Source organism: Sander lucioperca, chromosome 17 (genome assembly GCF_008315115.2).
Source record: "Sander lucioperca isolate FBNREF2018 chromosome 17, SLUC_FBN_1.2, whole genome shotgun sequence".
NCBI lineage: Eukaryota > Metazoa > Chordata > Actinopteri > Perciformes > Percidae > Sander > Sander lucioperca.
Genome location: NC_050189.1, coordinates 19,878,252 through 19,890,363, shown reverse-complemented (window position 1 = coordinate 19,890,363; position 12,112 = coordinate 19,878,252). Strand labels below are relative to the sequence as shown.

The 12,112-nt window shown below is 41.8% G+C and overlaps 2 protein-coding genes and 1 long non-coding RNA gene across 3 annotated transcripts in view; all 3 read left to right on the top strand.

The window, feature by feature from the left end:
• The window catches only part of LOC116064544 (zinc finger protein 239-like), an 893,026-nt gene that overhangs the window by 140,298 nt on the left and 740,616 nt on the right, over positions 1-12,112 (top strand). The window lies entirely within an intron of this gene.
• The window catches only part of LOC116034141 (hemicentin-1-like), a 1,482,957-nt gene that overhangs the window by 1,293,063 nt on the left and 177,782 nt on the right, over positions 1-12,112 (top strand). The gene's annotated exons all lie outside the window — the stretch shown is intronic.
• LOC116065868 lies at positions 7,857-8,959 on the top strand. The gene is made up of 3 exons (XR_004895549.1): positions 7,857-7,956; positions 8,320-8,406; positions 8,837-8,959. It is a non-coding gene; the product is annotated as an uncharacterized LOC116065868 (long non-coding RNA).

Sequence of the window (12,112 nt, the reverse complement as noted above, 5' to 3'; positions counted from 1 at the left end):
CCTGGAGCTAGGCCGTAAGAGAGCATTCCTGATCGCCAAAGAGTTAGTTCTATAACTATGTCTGTCGTATGAGTGACTGATGGACGCCAAGACTGAATCGCAACAGTCTATCCAGAGTATGCATATATTTGCGCTTCAGACGTTCAGTCCTGTGTTCCCAGCAAACGCACAGGACTCTTCACGTGGAGACCGGGAGGATGTTCATGTCCGCGCGCGTGTCACGTTTCCTAATCACACACCGCCGCTTGTTCAGTCTTGTACTAAACCGCAACGCGGCTGTGATTGTCCGTCCCGCGTCCTTCGTTATTGTTTTCGCTAAATCCAACCCGACGCTGTCCAGATTCACACTCTGCGCGGCTCTGGCGGAGATATACGCGCGGATATGGTCTGCATCATGCGTAGCAGATAATCAATCGTCTCACTTGGCTTTAGAAAGTGGTCGTGTATGTTTACGTGAAGTTATGATGTCACGTTGCATAACTATCTCATCAGTGCATTGTTTTTTCGGTGCACTACAGCCAGAGTTTTTCTGTTTTGATGTCTTGTTGCCTGTTAAACTAACCTGAGGGTCATTTCTCTTCAGTTCTGATCTCACTGCTGAGCTGCACAACCAACCAAGGTCAGTTAGACTTCTTTGTCACATCTGAACAGTTATTCACTCACTAATAGAAAAGTTAGTGTTTCAGACAGTGGTTGAGGAGTTAAACTGCAGAGCAGTGAACAGTGAAATGAGGAATATGAGGAATGTGTCAGAATGAAAATCATCTTCTATAACTGCATCTTTCTGTCCCTCCTCCCTCCCATCTCTCTGACTGTGAGTCCTAGCAGCTCTCAGATGTTTAAGGACAGTCTGTCTCTCTGAGCTGTGAGGAGGACGACAGCTCTGCTGGATGGACTCTGAGGGGGAACACAACCAGAAAAACTAGACCTGAGTGTAAAGACTGGGAAGGAATATCTGCTGGTTCTTCCTGTAACATCAGCTACATGACCTCATCAGACAGTGGAGTTTACTGGTGTGAGTCCAGAGAGGGAGCAACCAGTAACAGCATCAACATCACTGTCACTGGTAAGATCAGACTGTGGAGTCAGTATTGATAAAGCTGTGTGTGAATGGATGACATGCTGTAGTTTGTCTCTGTGTTGAGGTGGACCAGTGATCCTGCAGAGTCCTGTCCTCCTGTGATGGAGGGAGAAGACCTCACTCTGCTCTGTAAAACAAAGACGTCCTCCAACCTCCCAGCTGGTTTCTATAAAGATGGCTCCTTCATCAGGACTGAGCCTGCAGGTCACATGACCATGCCACCATGTTTCCAGTCTGATGAAGGCCTCTACAAGTGTAACATCAGCAGTGATGGAGAGTCTCCACCCAGCTGGTCTCTGTCACAGGTGAGGAGGTTAAAGGTCATTATTCATCTTAGGGTGCTTTCACACCTACAGTCTGTAGACTCTGTGTGATTTGGGGGCATCATTTTTTATTTAGTTCTGCATTGATTTTTGGGTCACTTCCTGTGTGTCTGATTGTGTTCTCACATGAGTGACCAAAATCTTGACCACTTGGAAAAAAACAGAGACCTCCGTATTCAGCAACCAGAGTTCTGTTATTTTGGTCTGCACCAGAGTTGAATGACTTTCACACCGCCCCAAACCAACGGCGTATCCAAGGAAACGCTCCAGGGTGGGTTAACACGGTGTGGAAGCAGCCTAACCCACCGTCTGATATCAGATATCTCTTCCTCTAACTAGACCAGGGAATTCACTCAATTACATGATACACAACATTGAAGTTAAAAGACTAAAGCTTCACATAAAAAGGAGTGAACAGTGAAATAGCTGAACGTGTTATCTACTTACTTTGATTCTTTGCTTTTATTAAATATTGTTCTGTTCATTTTAGGAGAAACCCACGACCACGAAAACTACAAGTCCTCCTACAACCTCCACGACTACAAGCCTCCTCCAACCTCCACCACTTCTTCCTCTCCCCCCTCCAGTCCTGGCTCCTCTCCTCCTCCCCTTGTGTTGTGGTCTGCTGTTTCAGTCGGTGTCCTGGTTCTCCTGGTTCTCCTGGTTCTCCTGGTTCTACTTGTGAGACACATCCGTAGGAAACCTAGAGGTTAGTCTCATAATACTCATATTGCGCTGCAGTTTAAAATCTAAATTTACTGTTGATATTTTCAATTTCAGAATTGGAGTGAAGTGTTCAAACAACAGTTTCTTCAAGTCAAACGTCTCTTAGGATTCTCATGAATCACTATTCTGTTGTTGACAAACCATCCTCACCACGAGGGCCCTTTAGCATGCTCCAGAGATTTTGATTGAATCACATAATCTTTCCATCTTTACGGATGTCTCTTTAATGGATAAACTGATTGAAATTATGTTAACTTTGGTTCATTTCAGCTGCTGAAGCTGAAGCTGGAGATGATGACGTCATATACAGTGAGTCACCATATCACGTAACCTGCAGCAGCCAATCAGACGGAGCAGAGGTAAAGATGTTTTTACTGATTTTCAGAAGAAAACCGTGTGTGTTCTTGGTTTAATGTCCTGAGAGGACGTTTTGAGAAAAGAACATTTTATAAAATAGGGATATGTAAAAAAAACGAATTAAATGTTTTTTTTGTGACAACAGTCACAGTGTAAGGTCTATTTTAGTAGATGACAGGGTGTGTGGTGCTTGTCATGAGAGGCTGGGTGTTTTGTCCCCTGTGGTTAAACAGCTCTAACAGCTCTAACAGCTCTGTGGTCGTCCAGTTTCCTGTTTCTCATAGCAACCCTTCAGCTGAGTGGGGGTCTGTTCACGCTTCACTGCAGGACACAGGACAAAACAAAGATCATATCAATAAACTATAAATGTGCATATTTACTATCTCTATACGTTATGATCACTTACATAGATCTAAAGTAATGGAATATGTTCATGTAAACAGTAAAATGCCGTTGTTAAGGAAACCTCAGGAGCAGCACGACTCATATTCCCATACGTGAAGAAGGTCTGGAGACATTGATGACTTACACAGAAACATTTAATGAACTCTGGATCAGGGAGAATCAGGAAAACAGTCCAGTTAAACCACGTTAAAGTGTAATGCCTCCCAACTCTGAGGGTCTGTGATCTCTAGACCTCGTTCTGACCTTTAAAATCTGATCGGAGTGATCTGGGGTCTCATTTATAAAACTGTGCGTAGGATCCTTACTAAAAGTGTACGTACGCCCAAAAGCCAAAATGGCGTACGCCAAAAACAATTCAGATTTATAAAACCGTGCGTACATACATCTGTAAGCAATGTTCCCTTTATAAATCACAGATTACCTACAAGTAAGTGTGCGTACGTGAATCAGCCTCTTATCCCACCCTGTACACGCCCATTTTTAACCATAAATAGTCAATGCAGAGCACCTCGTAAATGCTAATAAGTATGTTAATGACACTGGCAGTCACCGAATCATGCCGAATCATGACGACTGGCGGAGAAAAAGCAAAAAACCTCTCAGACGCTGGTGAAGTTGCTGCCAATTGAATTATAATTTCGGCCTGTTGTCGCACAGTGTAGGGAAACCTGATCTATAGACTACCCTTTATTAATAATATCTTCTAAAACGGCAGGCATTACGGCACTCGGGGACAGCTTCGATATACCAGACCTGTATGATAAGATTTAACAGAACTATACTGTATATTATATCCAAACAAGCCTTAGTGATAAAGGTGAAGATTATATATAATATTTATTTAACAGCTGGCCATTTCCCTCTGGAAACAGCCGTATCCCCCCAGAGTGGCGAGGACCTGTATTTGGACCGGGATGTCACGGTTCCGGCGCGTTGCCCTCTCTACTGGACCCAATTCAGTACATAGATATCCAAGAGCTCAGCTTTATGGAATTTAAATCTGCATATTAGCCAGTCATCGTCATGGTCCCTGAAGCCTTTTTCTCTCCTGATTCTTCCAAAGGGGGTTAGTCCTCCTGCAGGGCAGCAGTGCCATCATGCAGCATTACGCACAGGGGTCACCGCAGTATTTATATGTTTACAACAATTAGAGTGATTGTAGACACCTTGCCAAAATCACAGCATCAACTAGTGGTATTCCCCCCCACCCCAAGATACAATTTGAAGATGAAAGTCTAATAGGCAAACACACTTTTCTTCATGCAGGTTTTGTTATGAGCAGTATTAAAGTTAGGACCGATAACGAAGATAAAAGTGTAACGAGGACATAAGTTTAACGATTGTGCAAGAGCTTAACGGCTGTATTTCCAGACTTTGACATTTGATGATATGTGCACAGTATTAAAGATATTTAGTTATTTACACTGTATTCTGCCGTTATCTAATGCTAGGGTATTTAAATGCTATCCTGTATTCCATGGAGTCGGGCCGTCTCATCCTTCTGCGCTCCGTAGCGGACGGTGACGGTGAGACAGCGGCGATTAAATATTAACGAGTTTTTGATTTAAGATTTGATTTGTATTTTACAAGGTGTTTATGGAACAATTATCACTCAGTACAAGGGCAAATAACACTGCTGGATTTAATCTTCATGGTAACGTGGATGATATGGAGTGAAGAAATGTGCGTGTGGCATATCAATACTTGAAAATATTAAGAGTAATCTTTATTCCCACATGCACTTTCTGCAGTCTGACTTCAGTTCACCACCTCACCATCTGCGTCGCCAATTCCTATTCTCTCCAAAATGTGTGTACGCATGGGTCAGAGTTTGCGTGGAGGACCATGGGTCACGAGTGTTTTGCGTGGAGGACCATGGGTCAGAGTTTTGCGTGGAGGACCATGGGTCAGAGTTTGCGTGGAGGACCATGGGTCAGAGTCTGCATGGAGGACCGCACATTCTTCCGTCAAGTTTGTTTTTTATAAATCACAACCTTTGCGTGGGAAGTGGCGTACGCACATTTTCAGCCCCGTTTTGTGCGTACGCCACATTTATAAATGAGACCCCTGATGACTAGTAGACAGCTCTAGGTGTGGCAGCAGAATCTTTCTCCAAATGCTTCCTGATGGATCTCACTTCCCCGCTCTAGATGTAAATAAACACGCACATCATTTCTGTTTAAGCACACATAGACATCAATCAAGTAACATCCTTTTATCTTCCTACAGAGAAAGTGACCTTTTTTAAATAAATGAATATAGGCATTTATATTCCTGTTTGCGCACAGCTTTCCTGTCAAACAAATATATTTATTGAATAAAAAATTCAAATATCATGTGGGAGATTTCCAAGTTCCAATGCCGGCTGGCCTCCCTCTCTCCCTCCCCCTCCCCCTCTCTCGTTCCCTCTCTCTTTCTCTCTCTCTCTCTCTCTCTCTTCCACTCTTTCTAATAATAATTTTGAACCGTCAGTTCTTCTAAATATATAATTTACTTGAAACTAGTAGCATAGGAAACATGCCTGCTCTCATGATTAAACTAGTGAACACTAAAGCCCATGGTCTCTGTGTGAACGGATTAGTATGTAGTAATGTGTTGAGTATTAAACAGTTGGGAGTGTAGAGGGAATGAAAAGAAATTGGTAAGGAGGTTTGAGTTGTGTTTATATATTTAGCATTTTGTTTAAAAAAGGGTTAGAGTTAGATAAATATATAATTATTTATTAATCATTTGCCCTTAATTTCACTTAAGCCCCCGCCCCCCAAAATGTCTGTGTCCGGCCCTGTTTCTGTTTGCATACAGGCTGGTTGTGTGTTTATTAATGTCAGTTGTTAGTCTCCTACTCATCAACTAAATCATACGTTAGAAACTTGCTGTGAATTGAAAACAGAGCTGCCTTCAGTCTGTCTGTGTGTCGACAAATGTACGCATGCAGGAGTCGTGTTATGTTACTGCTGATGAAGACCTGACATTTCCTGATTTTGGCATTTCATAATAAAATAATTTAAATAAGAAAATAACAGGGGGGCTTTTATTGTGAAGAATTTATAGGAAATGAAACTATTTCACGGCAGCTGATTTGAGTTTACCAGCTTTCTCCGTAGCAAAAACAAGGCTGTGGAACTCTGGTAATAGAAGACTAATAAATAACTAAAGGATGTAGGAGCAGGAATATCTGGAGTAATATCCTTCATATTGGTGAATTCTGGGACATTTTACTAAAAATAATGTTACTGTATACCGGTGGCAGCCTTTTCCAATGAACAGCGCTGCAGAGAGCTCCCAAGAGCAGCAGCACAGTAACAAACACAGACACATCAATAACAGTATGATGTTAACATCCTAAACACACGATTTAGTGGTTTCTGACATGAGAAATATTTTGCGTAGTTCTGCACACAGTTGAGTAGGCGGCCCTAATGTGGCCTAGGACACATTTTCCTTTCTCATTGCGTAAAATACGGACACTTGGTCAGGACTATTGCCGTCACTTTTGATGCAGTTAGGTTAAGGAAGAGATGGTGGGTGGGCTTATAAAAGGTACATTTCTGTGACACGCGGGACAAGAACGGGACAGTTGGGTTTAGGTAAAGAAGAACAGGACAGTTGGGTTTAGGTAAAGAAGAACGGGACAGTTGGGTTTAGGTAAAGAAGAACGGGACAGTTGGGTTTAGGTAAAGAAGAACAGGACGGTTGGGTTTAGGTAAAGAAGAATGGGACGGTTGGGTTTAGGTAAAGAAGAACGGGACAGTTGGGTTTAGGTAAAGAAGAATGGGACGGTTGGGTTTAGGTAAAGAAGAACGGGACAGTTGGGTTTAGGTAAAGAAGAATGGGACGGTTGGGTTTAGGTAAAGAAGAACGGGACAGTTGGGTTTAGGTAAAGAAGAACGGGACAGTTGGGTTTAGGTAAAGAAGAACAGGACGGTTGGGTTTAGGTAAAGAAGAATGGGACGGTTGGGTTTAGGTAAAGAAGAATGGGACGGTTGGGTTTAGGTAAAGAAGAACGGGACGGTTGGGTTTAGGAAACGTGGGACACGACCCCCGGTCCCCTGGGTGAAATTCCTGTGTTGTTTGACCCAACCAACCTCCCTACGTGGAATTTCGGCCTTCCACACTACTCACTACCGTAGTCGCTCTTAATACTATGTCATCTTCAAGCGCCACGAAGCTGCTGCTCTGCCCGGTACGTTCTACACACACGCTGAAGGGTGATTTTTGCGTCGTATCTGACGCTGACAGCCACTGCCCAAACGTCCATATTTTACAAGTTCGGAGTGAGAACGGGTTGGGCCCAGGACACATTTTCTGTTCTCACTGTTAATAAGAATGTGTATACATTTTGCCTAAACCACCTCCAAATGTGTTTTTAAAATCTGATCTCAATGCCCCCCGAGTGTTTCCAGCTGTACTTAGATCTGTCCTCTTGTGATCTGATCACTCAGGTCTGATCTTAAAGCCAGTTAGAAACGGGCTGCAAGAGGCATAAATCTCTCGCTCAAGCTGTCAAGTTTGTGTTGGGCAAATATATTGATGGCGCCATAACAAAGATAAACTAAATCTAGTTCAGTCTCTTTCTGGGAAATAGGCACATTTTTACATTATTTCGTGTGTTAATAACCAAATGTTGTTTGTGCGACACCCTGACATGTTGACATGGTGACTTGTTCCTCCTGTGGTCAACATGTCTCTAAAAAAGAACAGCTCTGTGAGCGTGAAGTCAATTTCACATGAACTGGGTTTCCATTTAAGCCCTGCCATCAGCAACAAGTGTTAAGACGAAAATAAAACTGTGACATTTTAAGTTGTACTTCCCCTTATGTAGACTTTGACACTTCTGTCTTAAAGCTACTGTATATCCTGATATTTGCTGCTAAAATGTATCAACTATTAAGTCCTTTTCTAATACTATGGAAAATACTATTATTGATTGTAGTAAAAGTTAAATAATCAATGTCATTTCTTTTCCAGAGAGTGATCCTGCTGTAATCTACTCCAGAGTGAGAACAGAAGACGTCTGTTACGGACAAATAGTGAACAAAGACAAGAAACCAAACAGGAAGAGAGGTACGGCTGCTCTTCTTAACATGGCGAGCATTATAACGTGTGTTACAAAGTGACCACGTTTGTCTCTGAAGTAAAGGCTGGACTACAATAGAGCTGTTTGGAGCAGTTTGTGAACAGTGTTTTCTGTTGGAGATGGTAAGTCCCTTTGGGGGGGACTTTGGGCTTTTTCACTTTGTAAACCTATAACATGCACAAAAAAGATATATAACACAATAAAGGAAAGGGAAAAAGCCAAAAAGTACAATATGAGCTCTAGTAAAGTATTACTGATTGTAGTAGGAGTTTAAATAATCAGTATGCTTTTTGCATAAGTAGTAAGTATACTGTACAGTCCTGATATTAATAATGATATTTCTTTTCCAGAGAGTGATCCTGCTGCAAGCTACTCTGGAGTGAGATCAACAGACGTCTGTTACGGACAAATAGTGAAGAAATCAAACAGGAAGAGAGGTACGGCTGCTCTTCTATGTCTCCATCTCTAGAAACATTACACAAGTGTATATGTTCATGCTGATGAAGGAACATGTCACCCAAAGCAACAGTGACTACGTTTACATTCACAGAGTATTCAGTTTTTGGGAAAAGAAACAATATTCTGAATAAGCTGTTGACAAAGGAATGAAAATTAATACTCCACTAATATTTCTGTTTACATGCAGCTGTTAAAAAACAGGATATTTTAACAAAGTGTTCCAGTGGTGGAGGACTTGTTGGAGCGTGTGAACACAGCGTCCATCTTTCATTCCTTCAACCAGCTTCTAGAAAAGGTCAGCTGTTGACAGCAGGTCTAAAAACCTGCTGACATAAAGGCCATAATAACTCTAATAATAATTCTACATTAACAATAATCGTACAGCAGTATAAATATTATTATATCCAGAGAGAGATCCAGCTGCAGTCTCCTCAGCAGTGAGAGGAGCAGAAGACGTCAGTTATGGACAAATAGTGATCAAATCAAACAGGACCAGAGGTACAGCTGCTCTTTATTTCTCAACGTTGATCTGAGCCAGTTTCCAGTCTTTATGCCAGGGGCGATTCTAGGGTCAGAGCTTTAGGGGTGCTGAGCACCCAATGAGCCCCACTGCCACCACCCACCCTCTTTTCACACAAAAAACATCTATTGAAAAATAACTTTTTTTTAACATTGGTTCAGCTAACTCCAACATCCAGATTGTTTTTCTTTTTTTTGAGACCTTTTCAAAGCACCAGCTTAATTGTGAGAGTTCACACAGACAGCCCCCTGTAACAAACACAAAACCTTCTTCACTCAGCTGGTTTTCCTGACCGTTAACTCCATGTGAAAGAGAGAGAGAGAGAGAGAGAGAGAGAGAAAGAGAGAGAGAGAGAGAGAGAGACACAGAGAGAGAGAGACACACAGAGAGAGAGAGAGAGAAAGAGAGAGACACAGAGAGAGAGAGAGACACACACAGAGAGAGAGAGCGAGAGAGAGAGAGAGAGATAGACGAGAGAGAGAGAGAGAGAGAGAGCAGAGAGAGAGAGAGAGAGAAGAGAGAGATACACAGAGAGAGAGAGAGAGATAGAGAGAGAGAGAGAGAGAGACAACAGAGAGAGAGAGGAGAGAGAAGAGAGAGAGAGAGACAGAGAGAGAGAGAGAGAGATAGAGAGAGAGCGCGTAGATAGACACAGAAGATAGAGAGAGAGAGAGACAGAGATAGATAGAAGAGAGAGACCGAGAGAGAGAGAGAGAGAGAATAGATAGAAAGAAAGAGAGTAGCAAGAGATAGAGATGACACAGATGAGAGAGAGAGTAGATAGACAGAGAGAGAAGAAGAGAAAGAGAGAAGAGATAAAGATAGCGAGAGCGGAGAGAGCGTAGAGACAGAGAGAGAGAGAGAAGATACGAGAGAGAAGAGAGAGAGAGAGAGACACATGAGAGATAGAGAGAAAGAGAGAGCGAGAATAGAGTGAGAATGGACACACATAGCTAGCTAGAGAGATGAGATAGAGAGAGCATAGAGAGTAGCTATAGACAGACCGGGACAGCTAGACATAGATATACAGGGATAGACACAGAGTAGACAGATATATATGAGTACTAAGAGAGAGACAGAGAAGGAGAGAGAGAGAGAGATAGCTCTATTGGAGTTCAGGAGTTAAGCCTGTTTCAGGTTAATCCTCTGTGTGTGAGGAAGACTAGCATACACAAAAGAAAACATTAAACTTTCTTTTTATTGTCTGTGATAGTCAGCCACAACTGAACAATAACAGATATAATCTAGGAATGAATAACAATTCATTTAAAAGCCACAGTGAGTGTTTTCACACATAGGCCTACTGGTAGTATACAGTGATATGTTTGTTTTTTCACTCTGGTCCCAAACGCCAGGGCAGAGTGATATAGCTGTTTCCATGACGACTGACCAGAAAGACGCACGTGATGTGGTTGCTATGGTACTGATAACAAACCTCTGCATGCTAATAGTGAGCTAGCACAGACACCGACCGATTGACCGTTATACCCTATAAATCACATTTAACTATTGACATTATACCCTATGATCACATGAACTATTGACCTTATACCCTATATACCTGAAACTATTGCCATTATACCCTATAGTCATATCACTATTGACAGTATACCCTATATCACATTGAACACTACGACAGTATACGGCTGTGCTATATCCCATGTGACCTAGTGACATATATACCCTAGATCACATTAAACGATTGAACATTATACCCTATATCCTATTTAACTATCGTGACCTTATTACCGATATCACCTGTACCTCTGACATGATACCCGATAGAGTCACAGTTAACTAGTGACGTTATACCTAGATCACATTTAACTAATGACATGATACCCAGAGCACATAGCTATTGACGTTATACCCTATATCACATTAACTATTGACATTATACCCTATATCAATTTAACATGCATTACCTATACTTAACTATTGACATTATACCCTATATCACATTTAACTATTGACATTATACCCTATATCACATTTAACTACTGACATATACCCTATATCACATTTAACTATTGCAATTATACCCTTATCACATTTAACTATGACATTTACCCTATAAAATATTAACTACTGACATATACCCTATCACATGTAACTACTGGACGTTATACCCTATATCACATTAACTATATGACGTTATACCCTATATCACAGTTAAACTATGCACGTTATACCCTATATCACACATTTAACTATTGACGTTATCTATATCCACATGTACCTAACTACTGACATTAAGACCCTCATAGCACTCAGTTAAGCCTTTGAATTTCCCTATATCACATTTAACTAATGACGTGATACCCTCTAGCACCTTTAACTAATGACATTATCCCCGATACACATTACTACTGGACATTCTAACGATGCACATTACTATTGACGTTTACCCTATATCACATTTACACTATTGACCTTATACCTATATCATTTAACTATTGACATTATACCCGATATCACTATTTACTATGGACATTATACCCTATATGCACAATTAACTATTGACATGTATACCCTATACCACAATTTACTATTGACATTATACCCTATATCCCATGCAGACATCCCGCGTGACATTGTCAACGTCCGAGGCAGCTGTTCTCCATGCCAGCAAGCTCTCTATTTATATCATGTATAGAGAGGTCAGAGAGACATCGGACAGTCAGCACACTTATCACTCTGTCTAGTCTCTCTGGCCATTTTTGTGATGGTCGCTTCCCGAGCTTGTTCTAACGTGTCGTGACGACGTCACGCTGCCTATTGCGTAGTACGAGCGGATTTCACATGCCAGGTGCAGCAGCGTTATTATAGGTGTACACGTGATGCAGGTATCTCACGAGATGGTTTGGTGAGACACAGCTCGTTGGAGCAACTTAGAGTTGATTCACAACACTACATAACGGGTTCTCACGCTCTGCGTGTGTTTCGCGCTGATGACGTCGTGTGTGAGCGTGCAGGTGCAGAGGAGAAGTCGGAAGATAGAGAAGAGGATGATACCATTTGCTAAGCGGGGATGTTTTCATTTTCATCCTAACACATACATTCTAAACCACAAACTACGGAGTATGTTTTTGGATCCATTATTGAACCTGTCAAGACAACAAACTGTTAGATAACACATTCGTACTCCAAGTTAGGGGTGCTGA